General features: G+C 41.2%; 1 protein-coding gene across 1 annotated transcript in view; it reads left to right on the top strand.

Annotated features, from left to right (window-relative positions):
• Positions 1-5,708: 5,708 nt before the first annotated feature.
• The window catches only part of tspan18b (tetraspanin 18b), a gene marked incomplete in the record, with an annotated part of 95,984 nt that continues 89,012 nt past the window's right edge, over positions 5,709-12,680 (top strand). Inside the window, 1 exon segment of the mRNA XM_029759474.1 lies at positions 5,709-6,015.

Genomic DNA, 12,680 nt, shown 5'->3' with positions numbered 1-12,680 from the left:
CTAGGCTAGACTACAGGCTATCTAGGCTAGACTACAAGCTATCTAGGCTAGACTATAGGCTATCTTGTCTAGACTGTAAGATTTCTAGGATATCTAGGCGAGACTATAAGCTACCTAGGCTAGACTATATGCTATCTAGACTAAACTATAAGCTATCTAGACTACACTATCGGCTATCTAGGGTAGACTATAAGTTATCTAGGTTAGCCTATAAGCTATCTAGGCTAGACTATAAGGTACCTTGTCTAGACTATATGCTATCTAGGCTAGACTATAGGCTATCTAGGCTAGACTAAAGGCTATCTAGGCTATACTTTAAGCTATCTAGGCTATACTACATTTACATTTTTACATTTTAGTCATTTTAGCAGACGCTCTTCTCCAGAGCGACTTACAGTAGTGAATGCATACATTTCATACATTTTTTTTCTGTGCTGGCCCCCCGTGGGAAACGAACTATAAGATATCTATGCTAGACTACAAACTATCCAGGCTAGACTATAAACTATCTAGGCTAGACAATAGGCTATCTAGGCAAGAATATAGGCTATCTAGGCTAGACTATAACCTATATCTTATAGTCTTGCCTAATTAGGCTTATAAGCCATCTAGGCTAGTCTATAGGCTATCTAGGCCAGACTATAGGCTATCTAGGCTAGACTTTAAGGTATCTTGGCTAGACTATAAGATATATAGGCTAGACTATAAGCTATCTAGACTACACTATAGGCTATCTAGGGTAGACTATAAGCTATCTAGGTTAGACTATAGGCTCTATAGGCTGGACTATAGGCTTTCAGCCTAGACTATACGGAATCTAGGCTAGACTGTAAGCTATCTAGGCCAGACTATAAGTTCTCTAGGCGAGAATACAGGCTATCGAGGCTAGACTATAAGCTATCTAGGCTAGACTTTAAGCTATCTAGGCAAGACTATAGGCTATCTAAACTAGACTATACGCTATCTAGGCTAGACTATAGGCTATCTAGGCTAGACTATAGGCTATCTAGGCTAGACTTTAAGCTATCTTGGCTAGACTATAGGCTATCTAGGCTAGACTATAGGCTCTATAGGCTGGACTATAGGCTTTCAGCCTAGACTATACGGAATCTAGGCTAGACTGTAAGCTATCTAGGCCAGACTATAAGTTCTCTAGGCGAGAATACAGGCTATCGAGGCTAGACTATAAGCTATCTAGGCTAGACTTTAAGCTATCTAGGCTAGACGATAAGCTATCTGGGCTCGACTATAAGCTATATAGGCTAGACTATAGGCTATCTAGGCTAGTCCATAGGCTATCTTTGCTAGAATATGAGCTATCTAGGCTAGACTATAGGCTATCTAGGCTAGACTATAAGCTATCTGGGCAAGACTATAGGCTATCTAAACTAGACTATAAGCTATCAAGGCTAGACTATAGGCTATCTAGGCTAGACTTTAAGCTATCTTGGCTAGACTATAAGCTATCTAGGCTAGACTACAAGCTATCTAGTATAGAATAAAAGCTATATAGGCTAGACTATAAGCTATCTAGTCTAGACTATAAGCTATCTAGGCTAGACTTTGAGCTATTTAGGCTAGACTATAAGCTATTTAGGCTAGACTATAAACTATCTAGGCTAGACTATAAGCTATCTGGGCTAGACTATAAGCTATCAAGGCTAGACTATAGGCTATCTTGTCTAGACTGTAAGATTTCTAGGCTAGACTATAGGCTATCTAGGGTAGACTACAAGCAATCTAGACTAGACTATAAGCCATCTGGCTACACTATAAACTATCTAGGCTTGACTACAGGCAATCTAGGCTAGACTATAGGCTATCTTGTCTAGACTGTAAGATTTCTAGGCTAGACTATAGGCTATCTAGGCTAGACTACAAGCATTCTAGGCTAGACTATAAGCCATCTAGGCTACACTATAAACGTTCTAGGCTTGACTATAGGCTATCTATGCTAGACTATAAGCAATCAAGGCTAGACTATAAACTATCTAAACTAGACTATAAGCTATCTAGGCTAGACTATAAGCAATCTAGGCTAGACTATGAATAATCAAGGCTAGACTATGAGCTATCTAGGTTAGACTATAAGCTATCTAGGCTAGACTATAGGCTATCTAGGATAGACAATAAGTTATATAGGCTAGACTATAGGCTATCAGCCTAGACTATAGGCTATCTAGGCTATCTAGGCTAGACTATAGGCTATCTAGGCTAGACTATAAGCAATCTAGGCTAGACTATAAACTATCTAGGCTAGACTATAAGCAATCTAGGCTAGACTATAAACGATCAAGGCTAGACTATGAGCTATCTAGGTTAGACTATAGGCTATCTAGGCTAGACTATAAACTAGCTAGACAAGACTATAGGCTATCTAGGGTAGACTATAAGCTATATAGGATAGACTATAAGCTATCTAGGCTAGACTATAGCTATCTAGGCTAGACTACAGGCTATCTAGGCTAGACTACAAGCTATCTAGGCTAGACTATAGGCTATCTTGTCTAGACTGTAAGATTTCTAGGATATCTAGGCTAGACTATAAGCTACCTAGGCTAGACTATATGCTATCTAGACTAAACTATAAGCTATCTAGACTACACTATCGGCTATCTAGGGTAGACTATAAGTTATCTAGGTTAGCCTATAAGCTATCTAGGCTAGACTATAAGGTACCTTGTCTAGACTATATGCTATCTAGGCTAGACTACAAGCTATCTAGGCTAGACTTTAACCTATCTAGGCTATACTTTAAGCTATCTAGGCTATACTATAAGATATCTATGCTAGACTACAAACTATCCAGGCTAGACTATATGCTATCTAGACTAAACTATAAGCTATCTAGACTACACTATCGGCTATCTAGGGTAGACTATAAGTTATCTAGGTTAGCCTATAAGCTAGCTAGGCTAGACTATAAGGTACCTTGTCTAGACTATATGCTATCTAGGCTAGACTACAAGCTATCTAGGCTAGACTTTAACCTATCTAGGCTATACTTTAAGCTATCTAGGCTATACTATAAGATATCTATGCTAGACTACAAACTATCCAGGCTAGACTATAAACTATCTAGGCTAGACTATAGGCTATCTAGGCTAGTCTATAGGCTATCTAGGCTAGACTATAGGCTATCTAGGCTACACTTTAAGCTATCTAAGCTAGACTACAGGCTATCTAGGCTAGACTACAAGCTATCTAGACTACACTATAGGCTATCTAGGGTAGACTATAAGCTATCTAGGTTAGACTATAGGCTCTATAGGCTGGACTATAGGCTTTCAGCCTAGACTATACGGAATCTAGGCTAGACTGTAAGCTATCTAGGCCAGACTATAAGTTCTCTAGGCGAGAATACAGGCTATCGAGGCTAGACTATAAGCTATCTAGGCTAGACTTTAAGCTATCTAGGCTAGACTATAAGCTATCTGGGCTCGACTATAAGCTATATAGGCTAGACTATAGGCTATCTAGGCTAGACTATAAGCTATCTAGGCTAGACTATATGCTATCTAGGCAAGACTATAAGCTATCAAGGCTAGACTATAGGCTATCTAGGCTAGACTAAAGGCTATCTAGGCTAGACTATAAGCTATCTAGGCTAGACTATAAGTTATCTAAACTAGACTATAAGCTATCTAGGCTAGACTATAGGCTATCTAGGCTAGACTATAGGCTATCTAGGCTAGACTATAAGCTATCTAGGCTAGACTATAGGCTATCTAGGCTAGACTATAGGCTATCTAGGCTAGACTATAAGCTATCTAGGCTAGACTATAAGTTATCTAAACTAGACTATAAGCTATCTAGGCTAGACTATAGGCTATCTAGGCTAGACTATAGGCTATCTAGGCTAGACTTTAAGCTATCTAGGCTAGACTATAAGTTATCTAAACTAGACTATAAGCTATCTAGGCTAGACTATAAGCTATCTAGTCTAGACTATAAACTATCTAGGCTAGACTTTGAGCTATTTAGGCTAGACTATAAGCTATTTAGGCTAGACTATAAACTATCTAGGCTAGACTATAAGCTATCTAGGCAAGACTATAGGCTATCTAGGCTAGACTATAAGCTATTTAGGCTAGACTATAAGCTATCTAGGCTAGACTATAGTCTATCTAGGCTAGACTATAGGCTATCTAGGTTAGACTATAGGCTATCTAAGCTATGTCTTTTTACTGTTCACTTCAAACACAGCCTATATTAAAGAATGGCCTTGCCTGTCATTGACAGCGTGGTCACTGTCTGTGACTGAGTAAACACAGAATTTACACCTCTGTTGAACAGGGCTATGCAACTAAAGAACCATGGAGGCAGCAGCCCTAATTGCACCCGATTCCCTATATAATATACTACTTTAGACCACGTCTCTGGACAATACGAGTGCACTACAGTACATAGGGAATAGAGTGAAATTCGGGACAAAACTTTACTCACTGCTGTGTTTCCTCTCAGGGTTAATGTGATCAGTCACTGATTGGCTGAAACAGTCCACTCGCCATGGTTCCGTTGCTGCTGATTGGAGGAAAACCAACAGACGCACACATAGCAGATAGTGGACGTTGAGATAAATACCTCAATGGGCCCTTTTTTTGTGTGTAAGACTGGGGGAGGATGGTCTTCTAGTTAGAGGACCTCTGTCCTCTCTGAGCCCTGTGTTTAAAACAACAGACAGCTGCTATTACGCCCTACACACACTCCCGCACAGTTGTGATCACAATCATGTTCTGGTTAAGAAAAGTGGGTGTGCAAAAAAACATACGTTTTCACCCTTATTTTGAAAGTGGGTCTGCAGCTGCCCTGTTTGATCCATTGCTCAGGCGCCTACAGATGTTTGATTTTAATTTGACCCGGTTTAATACAGAAGGAAAATATTCCTGCAGCAATGGGATAAATCAATTATTATGTGGATTATAATTAATGGACATTTTTGTAGGGGTTGATACGTTTTACGTTAGGGCAAATCAAATCATCTTTTTAAACCTTGAATACACTACAAGTTTTCATTTCCTGCTTTGCTTGAACATTCGCATCAACAAAAGAGTGATCAAATTAAGATACTACATCTGTATTCACAAATGCACAAACACACACACACACACACACACACACACACTAACACACTCTCTCTTCCATTTGATGGTAATTTAACTCAAGACCCTGAAACTTTCCGTCTGTATTCAAATGTTCTTGTTTGGGTTGGGCTAGTAGAGGGGAAAGTAATAATACATACACACTATAAAACACGGAGTTAGGGGTATCTATCACAGATGTATGCCACAGGGAATGTCAGTGTCGCGACCTTGTGAGATAAGTCTCAAGATCTGCTTATCTTGCTCTCCCATCTGTAGTAGATTCAGTGACACGAGGGGCGCCCAAAAAAACCACTTCTGTCACCCCAGCCTCGTGCTCTCTCCACCCACTAAAGAACAAACAAAAAAAACACCCCTTCTTGTGTTTATGGGGGGAGGTGCGTTATCTTTGGCATTGTTTTGGATAATTAAACTGCATTTAATTAATTCAATATAGTTTTTTTTTTACGGTCCTTTCACCTGTGCAATGTTATTATTATTATATTGATCACCGTGTTCACAATCTAATTGAAAGGAATAAATGAGTTAGAAGGAGGCGTGTCCAACCAGGGGGCTGAACCACGGTTTGGATGGATCGGTGCGTTACGGCGCGTTACGGCGCGTTACGGCGTGCGGTTTGTTCAGTGAGTTCCGAGCAAAACTGTTCGCGTACGGATCTCTCTTACTCCGCTGCAAGACTGCGTGACTTAAATCGGTGCTATAGTTATCCGTGGCTAATTTATAAGCTGAAGACTGAAGTCTAAAGGCTTGTTGGTTCTTTCCTTGGACACACATCTCCAATTTGGCTGTTTTCTTTCAATCTTTATATTGTTTTTTTTCTGCACTCATTTAAATCTATATTCTGACAATATTTTTGTGGAGAAAACACCGTAGAGTTCGCGCTGAGGTTCTGGACAAATACTGCAGTTTTGAGGTAAGAATAGTCAATGTTACCTACCTAGCAAGTCGCGTTAGAGTCTATAGAGGCACTACGCTGTTCGCCTACGATCTGAATGCAACTTCAACCAATTCTGAATGTTTTATAAATCGATGATGGGGGAGAAGAAAAAAACGCGAAGTGATGGAGAAAACAAGTTATGGGAAAATCTGTAATGTAAACAAGGTTGTTACGGAGTTTCTGTTGAATGGTTGGCTATAACGTTGAAACATGAATATAATTATTACATTGTTATTAACTGACTGTGTTGTGAGCACTGTTTTCGGATATTGTTTGGGTTAGCCTACAATGGACTAACGCAGCTGTCCACTATTGTTATAGTTTACACAAGTAAGATTGATTTTATACTGTGGTATGCACACTTGATTAAACAACACAATATGTATTCAATCATTTTTAGTAAGTGAAAGACTATCTTGTTCAAAGGAATGTCAGTATTGTCTAGAGGAAATCTTGGAACGATCGTTTTCATATCCCATTTCTTCTGTCGAACAGCTCACATTGTGCAGGACTGTTTATCAACTAAGATGAGTGGAAGTCAGTAGGTTTGGGAGTATGAAGCCTGTTGAACTTTTAACTAGCCAATGCATAGCGGCATTTTTACAAGATATATAGCTTGTTGTCAGAAGTGCAGTATATTGAACATAATGTATAGCCTACTTCCACACGGTTGAATAAACTAATGATAGACTATGTTCATTTGAAATGTTCATTGCATGTATGATGCTAACATTTTTATTTTGCAAGATACATTCACATTTAATCTCTGGCATTATAAACACCGTTGACAAACTGTATTTACCAGTTAGCTTGCCTCTCTCTCTGTGGCGAGAGAGAAGGCAGACTGCCGACATTGGAAGAGAGTTGAAAGTCAAAAATCGATATATGTCAGTCAACTCAGTCCGTCTTCAAGCTGGCATCTTTCCCACTCGAAGTGACAGGCATGGACCGCTCGCTGCCCAGGGGTCCCGTCATAACGGAGGTTTGTCTCCCACGACGTGCGGGGTCACCAGATGGGAACGTCTCGAGTTGTCTCAGTCGGATGCACCGTGGCTCCACGGCCAAGAGTTTGCTGACAGTTAAACATTAAGCACATAATAGAACCGTGTGGGAGTCCCACCTTTCCACTAGATATTAGCTGGAGTACAGTATGATAGTAGAGAGGTTTCAAACCTCTATATTGATCGTTAATGATATTCATGATGCCGGCAGCGTCGTCCCGTGTTAGGGTTTGGCCTGGCTAGGCCGTCATTGTAAATAAGAATTTGTTATTAACTCACTTGCCTGGTTAAATAAATGTTTTTTAATTTTTTAATTGGCAGTGAAGAAGGGTTATTTTGAAATCTGAAGATGACTGTACCTGTTAGAGGCTTGTCTTTGATGAAAACACTGCACAATGCACACATGAAATGTCAGGTATTTTTTAAATTTCCCCATTCAAATTATCCCTATTAACAATGTGTATAACCACACACCATTATATCTCTCTATTTATTATACTGCACAAGTCAGTGCGTATAAGGTTTCAAAACATGGAAGCTGCCTGGTCGTAGACTAGCTGCTGGCCTGGGGCACTGCATTGTCCCGTTCCATTGTTGCTCTGTATAAAGAGGTTTGCTGCTGCCTGCACTTGCTGTATAGCTGCCATAGAAATACCACCTATTCTAGACTTTCTATTTCTACAAGTTTAGCGCTCCACACTGCAGGATAAGAACCTATCGAGACTGAAGACAAACGCTTATTCTACCTCTCACTGGCTCTGGCTGACTGGCTCTGGCTGACTGGCTCTGGCTGACTGGCTCTGGCTGAGTGGCTCTGGCTGACTGGCTCTGGCTGACTGAGTGACTGGCTCTGGCTGACTGAGTGACTGGCTCTGGCTGAGTGGCTCTGGCTGAGTGGCTCTGGCTGACTGGTTCTGGCTGACTGAGTGACTGGCTCTGGCTGACTGAGTGACTGGCTCTGGCTGAGTGGCTCTGGCTGACTGGCTCTGGCTGACTGAGTGACTGGCTCTGGCTGACTGAGTGACTGGCTCTGGCTGACTGGCTCTGGCTGACTGGCTCTGGCTGAGTGGCTCTGGCTGACTGGCTCTGGCTGACTGGCTCTGGCTGACTGAGTGACTGGGTCTGGCTGACTGGCTCTGGCTGACTGGCTCTGGCTGACTGAGTGACTGGCTCTGGCTGAGTGGCTCTGGCTGACTGGCTCTGGCTGACTGAGTGACTGGCTCTGGTTGACTGGCTCTGGCTGACTGAGTGACTGAGTCCTCCCCTTTTATGATTATTGTGTTGGGCTAACATCATGTACAGACCTACATGTTGCTTATCTCCCTCCCTCCCTCCGTCTCTCTCTCTTTCTCTCTCTCTCTTTCTCTCTCTTTCTCTCTCTCTCTCTTTCTTTCTCTCTCTCTCTTTCTCTCCCTCTCTCTCTCCCTCTCTCTCCCTGTTGCTCTCTCTCTCTCTCTCTCTCTTTCTCTAATATTCAAGGGGCTTTATTGGCATGGGAAACATATGTTTACATTGCCAAAGCAAGTGAAATAAATAATAAACAAAAGTGAAATAAACAATACAAATTAACAGTAAACATTACACTCACAGAAGTTCCTACAGAATAAAGACATTTCAAATGTCATATTATATCTATAGACAATGTTGTAGCGATGTGAAAATAGTTAAAATACAAAAGGGAAAATAAATAAACATAAATATGGGTTGTATTTACAATGGTGTTTGTTCTTCACTTGTTGACCTTTTCTTGTGGCAACAGGTCACAAATCTTGCTGCAGTGATGGCACACTGTGTTATTTCACCCAGTAGATATGGGAGTTTATCAAAATTGGGTTTGTTTTCGAATTCTTTGTGGGTCTGTGTAATCTGAGGGAAATATGTGTCTCTAATATGGTCATATATTTGGCAGGAGGTTAGGAAGTGCAGCTCAGTTTCCACCTCATTTTGTGGGCAGTGTGCATCTCCCTCTCTGTCTCTCTCCCTCCCTCCCTCCCTCTCTCTCTCTCTCTCTCTCTCTCTCTCTCTCTCTCTCTCTCTCTCTCTCTCTCTCTCTCTCTCTCTCTCTCTCTCTCTTTCTTTTTCTCTTTCTTTTTTTCCAAATCAGGGCTACTAACCCTATCTCTAATATCTGGGAGCTAAATGGTTTGAAAGGGGAGAGAAATATTCACACTTACATACATTGCACATTGTTCCCTGTATGTGTTGCGACCGGGTGGGAAGTTTTTTTTTAATTTGCCTTGTCAAATAAAGAAAATATAGTAGTGTGTTGATGGTAGAACAGCTGCCAACACACACACACACACACACACACACACACACACACACACACACACACACACACACACACACACACACACACACACACACACACACACACACACACACACACACACACACACACACACACACACACACACACACACACACAGGAAATTGTGTGTTGCCCGGATCCAGAAGTTATGTCCACAGGAGAGAGGCTTTTTACATACTTACTGAAATTATTGAATACATATTGTGTTGTTTAATCAAGTGTGCATACCACAGTATAAAATCAATCTTACTTGAGTAAACTGTAACAATAGCGGACAGCTGCATTAGTCCATTGTAGGCTAACCCAAACAATATCCAAAACCATTGCACACAAAAACAGCCAGTTAAAGGGATCTTCTTCTTAGTCAAATGAACTCATGAATACCATTTGTATGTCTCTGTGTGCAGTTTGAAGGGAAGTTGCTAACTAGCGCTAGCGCAATTGCTAACTAGCGTTAGCATAATGACTAGCATGCTAGCAGATACCCAAAGACTTCCAGTCGTTGCACTAACGCTAGTTAGCAATTGGCTTGCGAAATATAACTTAACTTTTATAACTATAACTTCCTTCATACTGGATGCAGAGATGGTATCCACCAGTTCATCTGACTCCTGAAGTATCCCTTTAACAACACATTAATAACAAAGTAATAATAGTCTACCGTTCAACAAAAACCCTGTTGCAAGCGATGGAACAATATTGTTTACATAACTAACAAAACTATTATTATACTTGTCTAATAACATGCACACACACACACACAGCCAGAAAGAGACAAGGAAAAGGCCTGTGCCAATGTGTATTCTCTGTCCCCTCCCAATCTAGACCAATCCAGGTCTGGATAGAAGATATTAATGTGTGAAATGCCTATGGCAGTGTCTTCCTAGTCCCTGGCCCCGCTGCATTTAGGGGATGACAGTATGCTCTGCTGCCTAAATGTCACTCATTAAAGAGATTAAATTAATCAATCTGCTAATGGTTCCACATGGTGGGATTCAGAGCCTCTCTCTTTCCCTCTCTGCTCTCTCTTTCCCTCTCTGCTCTCTCTTTCCCTCTCTGCTCTCTCTTTCCCTCTCTGCTCTCTCTTTCCCTCTCTGCTCTCTCTTTCCCTCTCTCTATGTGTCTCTGATATGGTCATACATTTGGCAGGAGGTTGTGCAGCTCAGTTTCCACCTCATTTTGTGGGCAGTGTGCACATAGTCTGTCTTCTCTTGAGTGCCAGGTCTGCCTTCGACGGCCTTTCTCAATAGCAAGGCTATGCTCACTGAGTCTGTACATAGTCAAAGCTTTCCTTAATTTTGTGTCGGTCACAGTGGTCAGGTATTCTGCTACTTTGTACTCTCTGTTTAGGGCCAAATAGCATTCTGGTTTGCTCTGTTTTTTTTTGTTAATTCTTTCCAATGTGTCAAGTAATTATCTTTTTGTTTTCTCATGATTTGGTTGGGTCTTATTGTTTTGCTGTCCTGGGGCTCTGTGGGGTCTGTTTGTGTTTGTGAACAGAGCCCCAGGACCAGCTTGCTTAGGGGACTCTTCTCCAGGTTCACCTCTCTGTAGGTGATGTCTTTGTTATGGAAGGTTTGGGAATCGCTTCCTTTTAGGTGGTTGTAGAATTTTACAGTTCTTTTCTGGATTTTGATAATTAGCGGGTATCGGCCTAATTCTGCTCTGCATGCATTAGTTGGTGTTTTACGTTGTACACGGAGGATATTTTAGCAGCATTCTGCATGCAAAATCTCAATTTGGTGTTTGTCCCATTTTGTGAATTCTTGTTTGGTGAGCGGACCCCAGACCTCACAGCCATAAAGGGCAATAACTGATTCAAGTATTTTTAGCCAGATCCTAATTTGTATGTTGATTTTTATGTTCCTTTTGATGTCATAGAAGGCCCTTCTTACCTTGTCTCTCAGATCGTTCACAGCTTTGTGGAAGTCACCTGTGGCGCTGATGTTTAGGCCGAGGTATGTATAGTTTTTTTGTGTGCTCTAGGGCAACGGTGGCTAGATGGAATTTGTATTTGTTGTCCTGGTGACTGGACCTTTTTTGGAACACCATTATTTTTTATCTTACTGAGATTTACTGTCAGGGCCCAGGTCTGACAGAATCTGGGCAGAAGATCTAGGTGCTGCTGTAGGCCCTCCTTGGTTCGGGACAGAAGCACCAGATCATCAGCAAACAGTAGACATTTGATTTCAGATTCTAGTAGGGTGAGGCCGGGTACTGCAGACTGTTCTAGTGTCCTCGCCAATTCGTTGATATATATGTTGAAGAGGGTGGGGCTTAAGCTGCATCCCTGTCTAACCCCACGGCCCTGCGGAAAGAAATGTGTGTTTTTTGCCACTTTAACTTCACACTTGTTGTTTGTGTACATGGATTTTAGAATGTCGTATGTTTTCCCCTCCAACACCAGTTTCCATCAATTTGTATAGCAGACCCTCATGCCAGATTGAGTCAAAAGCTTTTTTGAAATCAGCAGACATGAGAAAACTGCCTTTGTTTTGTTTGTTTGTCAATTAGGGTGTGCAGGGTGAATACGTGGTCTGTCGTACTGTAATTTGGTAAAGAGACAATTTGACATTTGCTCAGTACATTGTTTTCACTGAGGAAATGTATGATTCTGCAGTTAATGATAATGCAGAGGATTTTCCCAAGGTTGCTGTTGACGCACATACCACGGTAGTTATTGGGGTCAAATTTGTCTCCACTTTTGTGGATTGGGGTGATCAGTCCTTGGTTCTAAATATTGGGGAAGATGCTAGAGCTAAGGATGATGTTAAAGAGTTTAAGTTTAGCCAATTGGAATTTGTGGTCTGTATATTTTGGATACCATCAACACCACAGGCCTTTTTGGGTTGGAGGGTTTGTATTTTGTCCTGTAGTTCAATCAATGTAATTGGAGAATCCAGTGGGTTCTGGTAGTCTTTAATAGTTGATTCTAAGATTTGTATTTGATCATGTTTTTGCTGTTTGTTCTTTGTTATAGAGCCAGAAAGATTGGAGAAGTGGTTCACCCATACATCTCTGTTTTGGATAGATAATTCTTCTTTTTCCGTTGTGTACTTCTGTATTGTTTTAGTGATTCACCATGGATGATGTTAAAGAGTTTAAGTATGGCCAATTGGAATTTGTGGTCTGTATATTTTATCATTTCATTTAGGATACCATCAACACCACAGGCCTTTTTGGGTTGGAGGGTTTGTATTTCTCTCTCTCTTTCTGTCTGTAAATGAGGTGGCTGACTGCTTGGCTGGGTGTCTGATATCTGCATGGCTCTAATTAAACCAGGTGAATTATACTAATGCACTTATCCTCTCTCTCTCTCTCTCTCTCTC

This window comes from Salmo trutta, chromosome 7 (assembly GCF_901001165.1).
Source record: "Salmo trutta chromosome 7, fSalTru1.1, whole genome shotgun sequence".
Lineage (NCBI taxonomy): Eukaryota > Metazoa > Chordata > Actinopteri > Salmoniformes > Salmonidae > Salmo > Salmo trutta.
This window is presented reverse-complemented; position numbering and strand designations above follow the sequence as displayed.